Below are 16,471 nucleotides of genomic sequence, written 5' to 3' on the forward strand. Positions count from 1 at the left end.
GCAGAGGATGGGAGGCATGTGGGGAAGAAGAGCACGACAGCCACCTTCGGCAGAGGGTTCGAACCAGGTGACACTCAACTAGCAAAGTCAGAGTGAAATCACAGCAGAAAACCTAGGAGGCAGAGCTGCGTAACTCCAGAGGCAACCTAAGGCACACATCAGATGGGAATTTTTAAAAATCTCGTTAAACACACGAGGACTCAGATGCCAGCACACACAGTGATGGCCCCAGCCAGAAAGCAAAGGCATACTGGCACTGCTGTAATTTGTCCATTCACCAATATGCTTCCCGAAAAACACCCATATGCTTTCTTTTAGCTTCCATATGCTTTTTTAGCAAGGAAACTAAAATATTTCATTAGTTTTGAGTAATTAATAATTACTTATTTCACAATACTCACCCTCATTAAAAAACGAAAATAACTGATTAAGCTGCAGGATCCTGGCTTTCAACTCAAGCTTTTTTTTTTTTTTTTTTTTTTTTTTTTTCCCCCTCAAAGTGTGCTGGTAATACTTCTCAGAGACAGTACCCATTAAACTTCTGTTTTCATATTGAATCTAAGGTCTATCATTCCAAATTCCCATTTAAAATTGTTGTAAGGCTGGTGCTCGTCTTCTCCTTTNCTAGGAATTGAGTAATAGAGTAAAACAGCCAGTGTGGAAACATTCACACTATGGGGGAATGTAGAGTTCTCATCCGCACAGCCCAGCGTTCCTCCGGACTGAGACATCATGGTTTAATGAAAAGAACATGGACTTTGCGAGGAGAAAGATCTGGGATCCGATCCCAGTTTGACCCCTGCGAGTCGTACTGCTAAGGAAATGAAGGGCGTTGAAAAGATAAAGGCTGCTGGATTCCTTCAACCCAGTTCTCCTTATTCCCAGGGAGCAACTTCACAGGCTTCCCTCCCGCCATCGCAAGGCATGGGTAAGGCATGCCCTGGGAAGGCTTGGCAGTGGGCCGGTCACTGGCACCAGGCCATGGCCAATAGCCTTGACATTGATCTCAGGCACAAAACAATGCTTCTCAAACTCTAATGAGCAAATGAACTACCTGGGGATCTTATTAAAATGCAGATTCTGATGCAGGAAGTCTGGAGTGTGGCCTGGGGTCTGCATTTCTAACAAGCTCCCAGGCAATGTTGAGGTTCCTGGTCTTCAGAGCAAACTCTCAGAAGCAAGGACCTAAAAAGTAGCATGATGAAACCAGAAAACTGAATCTGTAGAAACAGGACGACCATGCCTCTCTCTTCAGGCTTTGATGAGGATTATCAACGACATTAATATTGTACTGAACTTGTCCCCACAACACTCCTGTCAGTAGGGCATGACTTCCATTTTAAGGACAACAAAACCGAGACCCGAAGAAAGCAGGTAACGTATCTAAGGTTACCTTAGTGAATTACACTGGATTCCCAATCCCGGTATACCAAGCCTACCTGTTGTGTTCTGTGGTGTGTCAGTCAATGAAGACAGAAAATCTAGAAAGATCCCCTTGCAGGGGCTGTTAGGAAGTCTGACTGTTATTCTGCCTCCGTTTCCCCATGAGTGAGGTGAAGGCACTATCCCCTGATAATCTCGGAGGCCTCTTCCACCTCGGACACCGGCTTTCGCTCTCGTGGCTCCCACGGACATTCATGGTGGCTCGCTGAACACGATACATTATCTTCACACATGTGGCAAACATTACATCTTGGCACGATCCAGGATCTGGCTGCTCACATCTGCATTTGTGCTGATCTGTGCCTGGTCAGAAGCCTATCTCTGTTTAAAAATCCCACGCTCCATATAACAGGGAGAAAACAACCAACGGATTCCCCCAAAGCATTGACATTCCAGTTCAGTTGATGACCAACCCACAGTTATCAGGGCACTAGGAATCTAATCCCTTTTGGTCTCCTCATGTCACTTACAAAAATAAAGAAATTGAGACCACTAGCCTGACAGAAGTTTGAATAAAAAGGGGAAAAAAAAACAAAAAACCCAGTGATTTGGAATGATTTTATACAACTACCCAACATTTCGTAGCCTGAAGCTGCCAGATAAGCACTTAATTAATAAATTACCATATAATGACTCAGGATATGTGATTTTTGTCCCTCTCTGAACTCCCACAGCACACATTCACTGTACTCCTTTGGGGTCCATTCACCATTTTCTACCAGGGATTGCCACAGTTTATACAATTTTCATTGCCCCTACTCATATTCAGTACGGTTTCTGGAGGTAATCACATATTTGGGACCAGATCTGGATTGAAATCCAGACTTTGCTATTTATTAGCTGTATGACTAGGCAAATTATCAACCATGCTGAGCTCAGTTTCTGTACATGAAAAATGGGGAAAAAAATAATTTTCTGTTTTGGGAAGTTAAATGAAATAATACATTAAAATGGCTCTCATGTACTGATTCTGGGTTACGTGAGTGAATGAATGAGAGAGTGAGTGAAGCTAGCAGAACAGCAGTTTCAATATTAAAATATCACTCAACAGTTTGGCATATTTAAATGTCCAAGTTCACACTCACAAGGAAGGCGGACAATTGGAGTAGAATTATAGGCAAACTACAGAAAAATCCAACAGCAACAGGAAATGTATGTTAACCAAGTATCAACGAACATCTTTTGCTTAACCTAGAGTCTCCACTGGCCTTCAGAAGGTCCACAAACCTCCTAAAAGTATAGACAGCATTCTCTGTGAAGATGTGCATTTCCTAACTATTTCAAAGATTCACCTAAATTTTTAAAGATTCCATAATCCTGTTTGTTCCCTACACTTCCACTCCCTCCCCACACAAAGCCACCACACACAAATTAAAAACTACTGCCTTAGACAAGTCCCTTGACAAAATAAGAGAGCCTTGTCAACTGAGGGGAGGGGAAGATGTATTTAATTTTTAAAAGGCTCAGGGATGGGGCACCTGGGTGACTCAGTCGGCTGAGGATCCGACTTCGGCTCAGGTCATGATCTCATGGTTGATGAGTTCAAGCCTCATGTCACGCTCTGTTTTGCCAGCTCAGAGCCTGAAGTCTGCTTCGAATTCTGTGTCTTCCTCTCTCTCTGCCCTTCCCCTACTCATGCTCTGTGCCTCTCTGTCTCAAAAATAAAACAAACATTGAAAAAAACAAAACAAAAAAAAAAGGCTGGGGGACTCAAGAGTACTGTTTAGAACTTCCACTGGCAGTAGAAGTTATGATAACAGGCACGCCAAACTAGACAGAGGTCGTTCTGAATTCAAGGCCCAGCTCAGATACAAACTTGCTATGAGTCCTTAGATAATCAGAGACTCATGAAAATCAGGAATGAGAGAAGCTTCAACATCATCTATTCCACCCTCCCTCTCCTCCCATAGCACAGATGGAGAAACTGAGGTTCAAGGGAAGGTCATGGTTTCACAGGAGTCAAAGCAAATTAATTAGAACCCAAATGAACTTCAGACTCAGTAAAATGATTTCCACACTCTGTATTTCAGTATTAGGAGGTCCAAGATAAGTGTTTAGGCCCAGTGGCTTCTAAATTATCTTCTAAATGATGGATAATTACTACTCTCTTCTCTGGACCTGGAAATCTCATGAAAACATGAGTTTGGTTTTGGCAAAGATCATTCCAGCTGCTTCTCAGTCCCAGCCCAATCCCATAAGAACAAAGCAGAGAGAAAGTCTGAAAGAATGAGAGATGCTGCTATTAATCTTGTGTAGCACTACACCTGGGAATTACAGGCCTTGAACTAGATTTCACTGTGCTGGCTATTACTCTCCTGTCCTCTTGCTTATCAATCCTTCATCTGTCTTCTCTTTATTAATGTTCCCAACTATGCACAGTAAACAGCCAACTAGGAGCTCATCCCCAGCTTCCTATAATTCACTGGATCAAAAAATAGCAGGAGGCGGGTGGAGGAAACAGTGGTGATGTCAGGGTCAAGTAATCTTTTACAGGAAAGATTGCAGGGGAATCCATAGTCTCCTAATAAAAAACAGACAGCAGAAGCCAGCCAGAATTTTCTACTCCATTGCCCTAAGGAATTAACAAAGATGCCTGGAACCCATTTTTGCATTAAAAGCATCTTGCATCCCTGCATTGACACTGAGATGGGTTTTGCCCAAAAGACATTGGCCTTTTAAATACTGGGAACAGAAAGGACAGTTTATAGAAAGAGATAGCTCTTCTAAAACAGAAATAAAACTATGAAGTCAGAAGAGAAGTTCTGGACCAAGATCTGCCACTAATCGGACTACATCCCTGACCACAAACCTCAGTCTCTGAAAGGAGGGAATCTGGCTACATTGGTTCTTAAAAGTCCACTCTGGCTTTGACATTCTGATCTCTCTTTACAGGTCAATGACTCACCTGGAAAAATCAAACAATAGAAGATGAACACATCTTAACACATAACCAGGGCATACGTTTCCTAGACCCTCTAGAAATGCGATCCAGATTATGGAGTAGAAAAACACGGAGGAAGATGGATTTTTGTTTCTCTTTTCTAACCAGGAACTGAACATTGCTGGAGGTAAGGGATGATCTGTGCATAAATACTCTATCATGGTGTACACAGAATTCAAATCATAAACTGTTCTTCCAGTATATAAAAGAACCAAAGCTAATAGAGAAATACCGACTTCCCATCACTGGCTCCATAGCAGAGTCATGAGACTTTCCTATGACTTTGGAAAAATGACAGCAGGGCGAAGAAAAGACTGGCTAAGAAATAAAATCACAGACAATAGGACATTTGACTACACGTAATGCCATGATCAACTGGTCCAACTCCATCTGTTGTTAGATGCTGAAATGGACCCCTGGAGAGGGAAAGTGACTTGCCAAGGTGACACAGCCAGAGCTGGGATTAGAATTAGATTCTCATGACTTCTTGTTCACACAACATAACATAAAACACATGGCTTCACTCCCGAAAACAATGCTATTCTGCCCAGGTAACTAAGAAAATAATTCCATGTATTACAATACTACCGCCTCTACCTCCACCTCAAAAAAAGCAGTAACTGATTAATTTGATTTAACGTAGAGTAGGGCTGTTTCCATCAAATTATAATCAACAGTTCACTCTAGCAATATAGACAAGTCCATGATAATTAATTCAGTATTATTCATCCTTGCTAATGAATCACCCTGTGGAAAACAAGGATAATAAACGGCCTACAGGAGGCCAGAAGCCTATTCTTGTTCAAGTACAGATCTTGCCTATTAAAGAACACTGGGTATCAGCTCTAAATAGTAAACAGGGTATACGGTTTCAGATTCCATGGAGCGCAGCTTTAAATAGACTTGGTTTGGAAGTGGAATAGGGAACACACCACAGTCAGTAGATCAACATTGAAAGCGGAGAAAAACAATGATTACACTCATTAAGTGGGTACCTGTTGACACATCTACTGTCAAGTCTAATTATTTATTTAAACTGTTATTCTTTCTTCATTACTGCCACCGATACCAATTATTACCACCAGATTATTTTACGTTTCTGCAGCATGCCCCCAGAATATTTACTTCTCCACCCTCCAAAGGTTATTTGAGAAGTTTTCATCCTTCCCTGCTCACACCCATCCCCAGGTCCAAAATACAGAGGAGGGATGGATGGATAGCTGGATGGATGGACAAACAGATATACATAAAATCCCTCTTTCTCAAGAGCAACTGTTTCTTAACCTTTCAAGGCTTGCTTAAACCCCTATTTGTAGTTTCAAGATGAGTTTCAGTGCAGAACGGGGGCACATGGCCACTTTTCAAAGCTTACTCTATTAATATTTAACAACTGGCATTTGGAGAAAAGTTAATAAACTGCAGCTCCTAAATGAACCACTGAGATCTCTTCCTAGCAGAGCTATCAAAACTATGATATTACGTGTCTACAGGACATTCTTTTCTAATATATTTATCCACAAAAATACATAAAATATATTAGAAAGGAGTTTTTGCAAGAGTATTTTATGGACGAGAGAGGGGCCAAAAGATGGGCAGGAGTCATTCATGTATTTTTGGCCACTGCTGTTTTTTGGGGTTTTTTAATGTTCATTTATTTTTGAGAGAGACAGAGAGATAGAGTACGAGCAGGGGAGGGGCAGAGAGAGAACATACACACAGAATCCGAAGCAGACTCTGGGCTCTGAGCTGTCAGCACAGAGCCCAATGCAGGGCTTGAACCCACAGACCGTGAGATCATGACCAGAGCTGAAGTCAGATGCTTACCCGACTGAGTCACCCAGGTGCCTCCACTACTGTTTTTTTTATAACCCTCTCTTTTGTAGGAATGAGAACAAAATCCAAACAATAAGTGGCTGCTATGTCTGATCTAATTATAGAGGAGTTTCATGGGCCATACATCACCCATCTTGTTTACACATGACATGTTCTTATATGATGTGTGCGGTGAATATTAGCTTTAAAAACCATATTAATAAAAAATGTTAATGTAATACCATAATTTCCACTCCATTCTAAACTGTTAATTGTTACAAATATGGGGCACACCAACAAACTTCAATGTTTTCAAAGGTCTCTGTAACTAAAGTTGTGTTTAAGTTCAAGATCATAGAAATCATACCAACACAATTACTGAAATATTCAGCAAAACAAATGTTTACAGTACTTAAACTGCTGATATAAAATCTTCCACAAAGTTGCTAAAGTACAGGGTATGCAGTTAGGACCACCATATTGACCACTTCACCTCTTTTTTTTGCGCAAGATGGCAAGATGTCTCAAAGATGACATAGAATATGGCAGACCTAACTGAGAACTGCAAATATGGGCTGGTATAGCTGCAAAAGAAAACACATCTTGCAAATTTTGCAACAATCATGCTTCCTTTAAATCTTTTTTTTCTGGCCTCTGTTTTCTTGACAAACTCACCACAAATAACATTCTTTTGCCAAAGGCCTAGCTCCTTCACAGGTCCCCCAGAACAGTGGCATGTAGATACTACAGGTCCTGAATCTCAAAAACCTCTAACTCACTTGCTGTATTTTTGTGGTCACCATTGTAGCCTTGGATTATGGCTTTTTAAGATCTTTTTTGGGCAGCTAAGGAGTGATGCACCCACCAAGTAGAGTTTGATCCCTTCAGAGCCACGTAGCACGGCAGCATCGTGTAGTGAAAAATTCAGCCAATCATGGGTTCAGAAATGGGGGATAAGCCCTCCTGACACAGGCTAGCTGGGGATACCAAAAGGCAGTAGATAAGAACACAGCACATCCTGGACACTGAAATAGTTGTTAGGTCTGAATCTTCTGCATTGCCCAGATCTTTGTGCTAGGAATTGAAAGGGAAAATTAAATCAAAAAGAGATAAAAGATGGCAGTGCATTGCTTTGGCCATTTTTCAGGTTTTGGGGCTCATGAAATATTTCTATATTTCTTCTGTTAGGAGTAATATCAACTGTAAACATCTTGGCTAAGATGCCCCTTAGCACTTCTTAAATATGGAGATGCTGATCCTCTCTTACCTCAGACAACTACCTCTTCAAATAGTCAGTGGACGCAAGGTGCAGCAAACTGTAATGCTAGTGTCTGTAAAGGAAACAGGTAAATGTTCCTCTTAGGTACTAAGTTACATTTATCAGTAATAATCATAAACTCTTCTACCTATATAACAGTTTCTTGTTTTGCAGAACGTTTTCACATTTACTATCTCATTTCACTCCATAACAACCCAGTGAAGAAGCAGGTAGAGCTTCATCTACTCACTTCGTAGGTGAGGAAACAGAAGCTCTGGGAGGAAGAGAGAGAAGGAGAAGGTAACTAACAAATTTCTCATTAACTTCACAAGTATACAGTGAATGAGTATCACTGTCTTCATTTTACGGATGTGGGAACTGAAGTTTGGGAAAGGCAGGTAACTTGCCCAAGACTACACAGTATAGTACACAGTAGGGTATAATTTTGGGCTTTCTGGGCTCCACCTGTTGGTCCAGTGATCTTTCCTCTATATCTTAGTCTATCCCGGGCTATTAGATTGGGAAAACACAAACAACTCACTGACTTTATCCACTCGGTTGGGTAGAGGAGAGAATAATAAAATGAAACCAGCTACTTGACTGACATGAGAAAGCGGCAAAAACACATGGGATTTAGAGCCGGTCAGACTTGTCTTCCTCTTAACAATGTCCTTGGGCAAGTAAAACTCTCTGAGTGTCAATTCCTTATATGTAAATGGGGCTTATGATATCTAGTTCGTAGCCAAACCTCAGTTCAACATTTTTGGGATGATTTTCCTCCATTATTACCTATCTGTAAATAATGGAAAGTGATGGTATACAAAACACTAATATTTCTTCCTATAAGCCCATGTTTATCTGATCAACAGATAAGGATGATGTTACAAGCATACAGTGCTAGAGACTATCTCTGAGATGGGAATTTCTTTGATCCATATCCCTAGTTCTAAAACACGGCAATATTTATCTACGTCTATCTCACCTGGTCTCACCCTCACAACAACAAAGAATATGTTTTCCAAAGACAACACTTCAAAATGAAAAATGAAGTGCCCTCTCAACCCCGGGAAGCAAGAGATAGGGCTTAACGTGTAAAGACCTGAAGGTCCATCTCAAATAATTTTGAAGCTCAGCCTTTGTGCCTCAAGTTTGTCCCTTAGGTTAAGAGAGGTGGGGCTTCCAACAGAAGAACAGGGAACTGAATACGATGGACAGATTTATTGAGAAGTAGAAGACTTCGGGGAAGTTTTATTCATATATCCCATTTTCATACAGGACTCAAATAAGATTCAGAATAGGACCCGGCTGATAGTCTACCCTGCAAGAAATTCTTGCCATAGGCCACCAAAATCAAAACATTAATCATTACTAATTTCACCAACAAGGAAACCAAACGTTAAAGATCGTATGGCTAATACGGAGCGGGTAAAAACGTAACCTCGAATCTTAACTCCCAAACCAGTAATGACCCTTCTATCACATGACACAGCCTCCCATTTGGGAACATATACTGTCTAAAAGTCGATTGTCAAAGCACCAAAACACATTTAGTATCGAGTCCTCCTTCCTTGGCAAGTGAAAGGAGACAGAGAAGACTTCACATCTGTGGTCTAACCAGAAGATGACACATTACTAAGCTGGGGCAAAAGGAGTGTTCGATGCAGGGTTACCATGAAGACTTTCTCAGCTCTCCCCAGCGCAGTTTCAGAGATGCAACCTTCTTGGCAAACTGTCAAAACACAAGCCACAGAAACAACAGAAGCCAGTACCCCTGAATTCTCTCTTGTCACTAAGTCTCACGTTAAGTGGTAGAAAAGCTGAAGCCTCCTAGCTAAGAAGTTCACTGGCCATCTTCACATGGTTGGAGGTCACGGGTCCTCAGTAAACTCATGGGTATTACCTAATGCAATGGAGTTCTCCACTAGACCCATAAAGACATCTTGGACAACTGACAAACCCCACTCTAGCAGCTTGCTAATAAGGCCAGTTATCCTTAGTCGCCTCTGTATTTATGACCACTGACCGAGACCCTGGCAGTCTGCAGCCTTGGCCAAACCACCCATCCTCTCTCAAGAAAAATGTTCTCATTTTCAGAAGCAATTTCAACCCAAAATAAAGAAACCTGTATACTCACCATTTAATTTACAAAACTCAACCTATTAATTAAATAAATGCAAAAGCAAGACTCACCAGGCCCCTTTGGAGCTGGTACAGAATCATTGATAATTTACACTCTATTTCAGGAAAAAACAGGGGAGGGCAAACGAAGCCCATGAAGAAGAAAGAGAGGAAAGAACCATGGAGGGAAATAAGGAAAAAAGGCAGAAAGGAATGGAAGGTTGTGAGAAATCAAGAGAGCAGAGACAACTGTTCCAACAGGCTTTTCACAAACCGAGGTACGTTCTAAACCGAAGCCTGCTCCCCAGGGCAATTTTTAAGCAACACAGTCCTAGGAAGATGAGCCTAACATTATGAACACAAATTCCAACCAACTGACATCACAATCACTGTGGCCAATGTAAAGATGCCTCTTAATATTTGATATTTTACAAGGGGTATAGGACCAATGAGCATAACATGACAGAGCCTTGTACAAACCTGAACTTAGAAAATTAATGCAATTAAGAGGCAGCTTGTAAGCACTGTGGTTCCAGATGTCCCTTCTGAATAGGTGGGTGTTATCCTGAAAAGAAGAGCTGAATGAGGATTGAGCACCTGGGTCCTGCTCTTAACACTCTAATTCCTAAGTCTTTTGCACGAGAAGTTGTACAAAATGGCACTTACTTATTTATTTTTTTGCTTCTCTCCTCATAGTTCTTGACCACGGTTATCCCTACATCACTTGTGAAAAGGCCAAAAATTATTTTTGTCTGGATTTTGTGCAGTTGCCGAAGTTTTAGGCAGTAGCAGAGGTGGGGTGAAAGGATTTGTAAGATCTACTTAAACTAAATTTAAGTAGATTTAAATCTACTTCATTGTTTAAATCGTATTCTAGATTTGCTTAAATTAAACAAGGTCATAATCTTTAACATGATCATTAGGAAGTCTGTCTCTGAAAACAACTGAAATGTGAGATCGGGCCAAAGGTGTTAGGTAACAAACATTGAACGGCCTCTACTCCCGTCATCCGATCATGTACAAAGAGCATTTTTAAATGCACTCCAGCACATTTTTAAATGCACTCTCTCACCCGCCACCCTAAGATACTTATCAAGAATACAACATATTCCATGGCTTATGAATGATTTGGTTGTCTCATTAAAGTAATGTTTGCCAGTATTTAATTGCTTCCCTCCCTGATTTTAATTTCCTCACCTGTCAGCATCTATCAGAGGCACTGAGATCTTCTGACATCCTGGCTGATTGTGTTGAAATTAATCAGATTTTTAAAAAGTAAATTGCTTTGGCCTAAAGGTAATGCTCAGCTTCTTAATGTGATATTTATAAGGGTTCCATCAATGGAACTTATAATCTAGAAATTAAATGAGAGGCTTCGGGAATCCTAAGCAAAAATATAAGTTGCTTACAAATTTCCAGCACTGGACTTTGGAAGGTCAGGACTTTAAAAACACACACAAAAAAATTCAACCAACAAGTACTTACTGAACATACGGCACTTGCCTGCAGTCACTTTGGGCTAAACAGGAGCGAGTTAAGACATGAAGCTACCTTAGAAAACTTGTAGAGACAGGTAAAAATTAAGTTGAACTCCTCTCGATTGAAGTAACTAACAATCTGGTCAATCAAAAGGTTCATATTGTATGTACAGTTGTGGCCAGCTATACACATTATGCTCTCACACAGATGAATGACTATTTTTCACCTCAATCCAATGAGGTGAAGTTAGTGTTATTGTTAGTAATAGTAGCAATATTCTCATTTGGCAAGTAACAAAGCTGAGGCACAGAGTGGTAAAGGGACACATTCCTAGATGCCTCATTATGGGCAGACCTGGTCATGTGATCTAAATAAAATCAGAAAATACAGCATGATCATCTTGGAATAAAAAGAGAAAAGTGCTTTGCAAACCCTCTACACGTAATTATTCGGTGCTAGTTCTTGTGCTCTTATCTATCAGTAGCAGTGCTTAAGACACTCAGGAAGCCCACAAGCACTAAGCTGTTCTATAAGAAGTAAATGAAATGATGGATTGAGAAATACTCTGTAATGTATCATATTATCATGAGATTATTTCTATGTATTAATGTTATTGCTAAATGCGGAAATAGGCATTCTTGCAGTAATTAGGTCTCAAAAGCAAACTGATAAGATCATCACATCTTTCAGTTATTCTGTTGGTTGTCAGACCCCTAAAATAAACAGAAGTATGAAAAAATGTTACATGCATAAAATTGGAGGGAAGAGGAGAGTCAAGGGTAACACATGGAACTTAGCGGTTGGATTTCACAAAATTGGCTTAATAACCAAACGCAATCTAAACCCTTAGAGAGGTCTTATCTTTCCAGGGGACTTTAAGACCCTTACTCAAACTTTAAGTATGTCACCTGCCGTGACGTTTTTCCCAACCTAGAAAGGTTTGGTGAAGCAGCCCATCTCATAATGTCTGGTTCCATATCTAAATTACTAAAATTGATACACTGTCTTATCACTTGTATTTATTTGTGTGCCTTGAGAAGAGACAGCCTTGTCTAACTCAGTTTCTTGAACCTCAAATGCAAAATTGGATCTTGAGTACTCAAGAATATATTCAATGAATAAATGCATGAATAAATTAAAACAGTTTTATGTCATTCCTAGAGCATCTAGCTCAATGCGTATCATGTAAGAAGTGCATGGTATATGTTTTAAATTGATATTAATTGAACATTTAATTTTAAAAATATATAATTCAACTAAGTAACTCTAAAAGCTATGAGTGAGGGGTTTAATGAGGAGTTAAGTAACATGCAATACCCACTCATCATTGATCCATTAAAAGGGTGAACAAATGTTTTCCACAGGAGGAATAATACAAACTGAATATATGAGTAAAGATGTAGTCAAGAGTTGAGAAAATTCATATAGATAAAAAAGCGTATTTGTCCAAAAAAAAGTTAAGTTCTAGACAAACTTACAAAATAAAAGGGGACATGAATCGAGAAGTAACGGGATTTTTTTCTTGTTGTTTAGGATTGTGGGCATGAATAAATCTTAAAAGAAAAAACTGGAGAAAGAGAAGGAGAGAGAGGGAGAAATTCTTAAAATAATGAATTCTAAAAATCACATCACGTATATAAAAAGGAAAAAGAAATCACTGGAAGCAATCAAAAAAAAACTAAAAGACAATCTACTGAATGGGAGAAGATATTTGCAAATGACATATCCAATATAGGGTTAGAATCTAAAATATATGAAGAACTTGTATCAACACCAAATAAACCCAAACAATCCAATTGAAAAACGGGTAGAAAACATGGACAGACATTTTGTCAAAGAAGACATACGGATGGCCAACACACACATGAAAAGATGTTCAACATCACTCAATGTCAGGGAAATGCAAATCAAAACTATAATGAGATATGATGTCACACCGATCAGAATGGCTGAAACCAAAAACACAAGAAACAACAAGTGTTGGTGAGGATGTGGAGAAAAAGAACACTTCTGCACTTTTGGTGGAACACAAACTGGTGCAGCCACTGTGGAAAACAATATGAAGGTTCCTCAAAAAGTTAAAAATAGAATTATCATATGATCCAATAACCCCACTACTGGTTATTTACCCAAAGAATACGAAAGCAAGCACTAATATGAAAAGATATATGCACCCCTATGTTTACTGCAGCATTATTTACAATAGCCAAATTATGGAAGTAGCCCAAGTGTCTATACATATATGAATGGATAAAGAAGAGGTGGTATATACATACATACATATATACACCCAATAGAATATTATTCAGTCTTAAAAAAGAACAAAACCTTGCCATCTGCAACAACATGGATGGATGTAGAGAGTATAATGCTGAGTGAAATAAGTGACTCAGAGAAAGACAAATACCATATAATTTCACGCATATGTGAAATTTAGGAAACTAAACAAATGAACAAAGAAAAAAAGGGACCCACCAGGAACAACAAACAGACTCTTAACTATAGAGAACAACCTACCAGAGGGAGGTGGGTTGGGGGATGGGTGAAATAGGTGAAGGAGATTAAGAGTGCACTTATCATGATGAGCACTGAGTAATGTACAGAATTGCTGAATCACTATCTGGTACACTTGAAACTGAGATAACACTCTAGGTAAACTATACTGGAATGAAATTTTTTAAAACATTGGAAAGATCAAAGACAAAAAGTTTATCAAGGTAAAAGTTGTATTTCTTAAACACACTACATTTCTGTACCTGAGCTAAGCATTTTTCATACTTTAATCCTTAAAAATATTCTTAGAAGTCATTCGTATATCCATTTTGGGTCTAAATAAACCGAAGTCCAGAACACTTAAATAATCTGATTGAGTTCAACCACCGAGTAAGTTATGGTACTAGAATTTGAATCCTAACTGTTTTCCTTTAATTACTGAGGTGCAGTTGATACACAGTGTTACATTAGTTCAAAGTATACTACATAGTGTTTGCATGACTCTATAAACCGTGCTAACATGTAGCTACCACTTGCCACCATACAATGCTATTACAACACCATTGACTATATTCCCTATGTATATCCTAGCTTTCAGACTCACAAATGCACACTGTTCCCAGTACCTAACAAAGAAGTGCACTTGAAAGAGAACTTTAGAGGTGAATGGCATGGCGGAAATCTAGAACATGACGTGGACATAGGGACAGGATAAAGAATATAAGCATCCAAACCTGTGTAAGTCCTACGACAGAGGTAGCAAGAAAGGAAGGGGATGGAGGAATTACAGCTACCCTCGAGAATCCAGGGATGGGTCATGTAGAAGCCATGTTATACTTGTGCCAAATATGCAACGCTAAAACTCTTAGGGTTGAAACAGTGAAAACTCCCGTTTCTGAGCAAAGGAGAGGAGAACTTTAAACACGAAGCTGCCCAGCAGCAGAACCAACTGCTTCCCAAAGAATTGGAAATGCCCAAGCAGAGGCTCAATGGCCATCTGTCAGGGAAGGCATGCGTAACATCCTGGCAGTGGGAGGGAGTCAGCATTAGAAGATGGGCCGCTGCAGCTCTGTGTTTCAGAGATTTAGCTGCCCAGTGCTGAGAGACAAACAACAGCTCTGAGCTCTGAGATACAAATTTGAAGGATGGCCTTTGAAGAAGAGACCCCTGAGTAAAAATAGCATCCGTGCAGCACATCCATGGGGCGGCAAGGCCGTGCCAAGCACGAGACAGTCCCCATGCTCAAGAGGTTCAGACAAGGCAGAAAACACATTTTGAAGAGTTAAAAAAGAACGGCTGGGAGGCAGTTTGGGAGCCTCCTAAATGGCTAGACAAAGCCATAACCAAAAGTCTCCGAAAGAAAGAGAAAAAGCTAAATGGTTCGCAGGAAATGAAGTTTTATGGGAAGAAAAGAAATCATCAAAGGCTTAAGTTTAGGGAAGAAGTGATTCACAGAAGTGAGCCAAGGTCAAATCAGATCATACTTTTGAGTAATCAAAACTGACATGGAGGAAGAAGCTGAAAACAAAGTTAAGAAAAAATGCTCACAGGTGGGAGACAGCAATGAAATGCTGGGTGAGAAATAGGAAAAATAAATGAGATCGTTCAAAAGAACATTCAACATATTTGAAAATGAGAGAACAATCCATTGGAGAGTGGATTGAAAGCCTACTTTCACCGTCTGCCAGATTCACTCATTTTCGAACACTGCAACCTGTCTAAACCCGACCCCCCAAATGCTACCCAAAACAGGAGAGAGAGATTGAAGAGAAAACATGATATCTGGGTCTAGTTCAATGGCCTTTCTCCACATCCATCATTACAATCTCAGGCTAAGCTGTTTTTATTGAAGTAAACAGATCACATAAAATATGAACACAAGCAAAAGTAGAGGTAAAGGGTAATTTGTATTGGACGACCTCCCTCCCACAGAAAGGAAAAATATCAGGGAGAGAATTTTAACAGACAAGTGGGGAGGCAGGGGCTCATCCAGTAAGATGACTTCACTGTGACAGTAACAATATGGGAACGTATGCAGTTTCCCTTCCTGTGACTGCGAGCTAATCCAGGTGAAGAAGGAAGTGGCTGCTTCAGCCCAAACTCCCAAAGTCTTGTCTTTCCCCACAACGCTGGAATTCTAAACCAGAAAATGAACAAGCACTCAACTGCTCCTTCAACTTCTCTCAGGTCTTGGCAAAGACAGAACCTGTTTTGTTTAAAAAGGCAAACAGTGGTCACTCTTGAAAAGCAGGGGAGTGAGCAGTGGTGCAGCAGTGAGCACAGAGTGTGGAAAATAGGCAAAGGGTTTAATAAACAAAGAAACAAAAATATATGGAAATCTTCCCAAATGAATAGAATAATTACATACATTTGGCATCACATATTCACAAGAGAAATTCAAAAACATCTACCTTGAGATTCTGGAAACTGGTACAGGAACTCAAAGAAAAAGAGGAATGCACAGATAACNCAAACAAAAATATATGGAAATCTTCCCAAATGAATAATTACATACATTTGGCATCACATATTCACAAGAGAAATTCAAAAACATCTACCTTGAGATTCTGGAAACTGGTACAGGAACTCAAAGAAAAAGAGGAATGCACAGATAACTGGATTCTTATCCCCAGCTCAGCCGCTAACCAGTGCAGTGGTCCCGGGAAGGTCGCTTCCAGCTCTGCTCGCCTAAAAAAGCCAAAGGACAGGATTAGATCAGTGGCTCTCAATGCACATGATGCATCTTTTTCACAGTGTTGACATTTGTGTCCATGGTGGGAAGGCAATCACGAGTAGGTAAACATGGCCAGGGTCTTCAGAGGAATCAAGCAGTGGCTCTACAACGTACTGACAGCCATTGCACTTTTCACCGCCAGGTACCCACAGTACAGGAAACACGGAGCTCATTTCACTTAAAACTGTCCTCC

The 16,471-nt window shown here is 40.1% G+C and overlaps 1 protein-coding gene across 3 annotated transcripts in view; it reads right to left on the bottom strand.

Annotated features, from left to right (window-relative positions):
• The window catches only part of LPP (LIM domain containing preferred translocation partner in lipoma), a 504,345-nt gene extending 488,332 nt beyond the window's left edge, over positions 1-16,013 (bottom strand). For 2 of the 3 annotated variants that reach the window (XM_077754391.1, XM_077754389.1), the window contains exon 1: positions 15,956-16,007. The gene's annotated coding sequence lies outside the window, so the exon portion shown is untranslated. Of the gene's footprint in view, positions 1-15,955 lie in introns of all 3 variants that reach the window. The other variant, XM_077754390.1, reaches the window with a different exon arrangement.
• Positions 16,014-16,471: the final 458 nt, after the last annotated feature.

This window comes from Crocuta crocuta, unplaced genomic scaffold, assembly GCF_008692635.1.
Source record: "Crocuta crocuta isolate KB4526 unplaced genomic scaffold, BGI_CrCroc_1.0 scaffold70, whole genome shotgun sequence".
Classification (NCBI taxonomy): domain Eukaryota; kingdom Metazoa; phylum Chordata; class Mammalia; order Carnivora; family Hyaenidae; genus Crocuta; species Crocuta crocuta.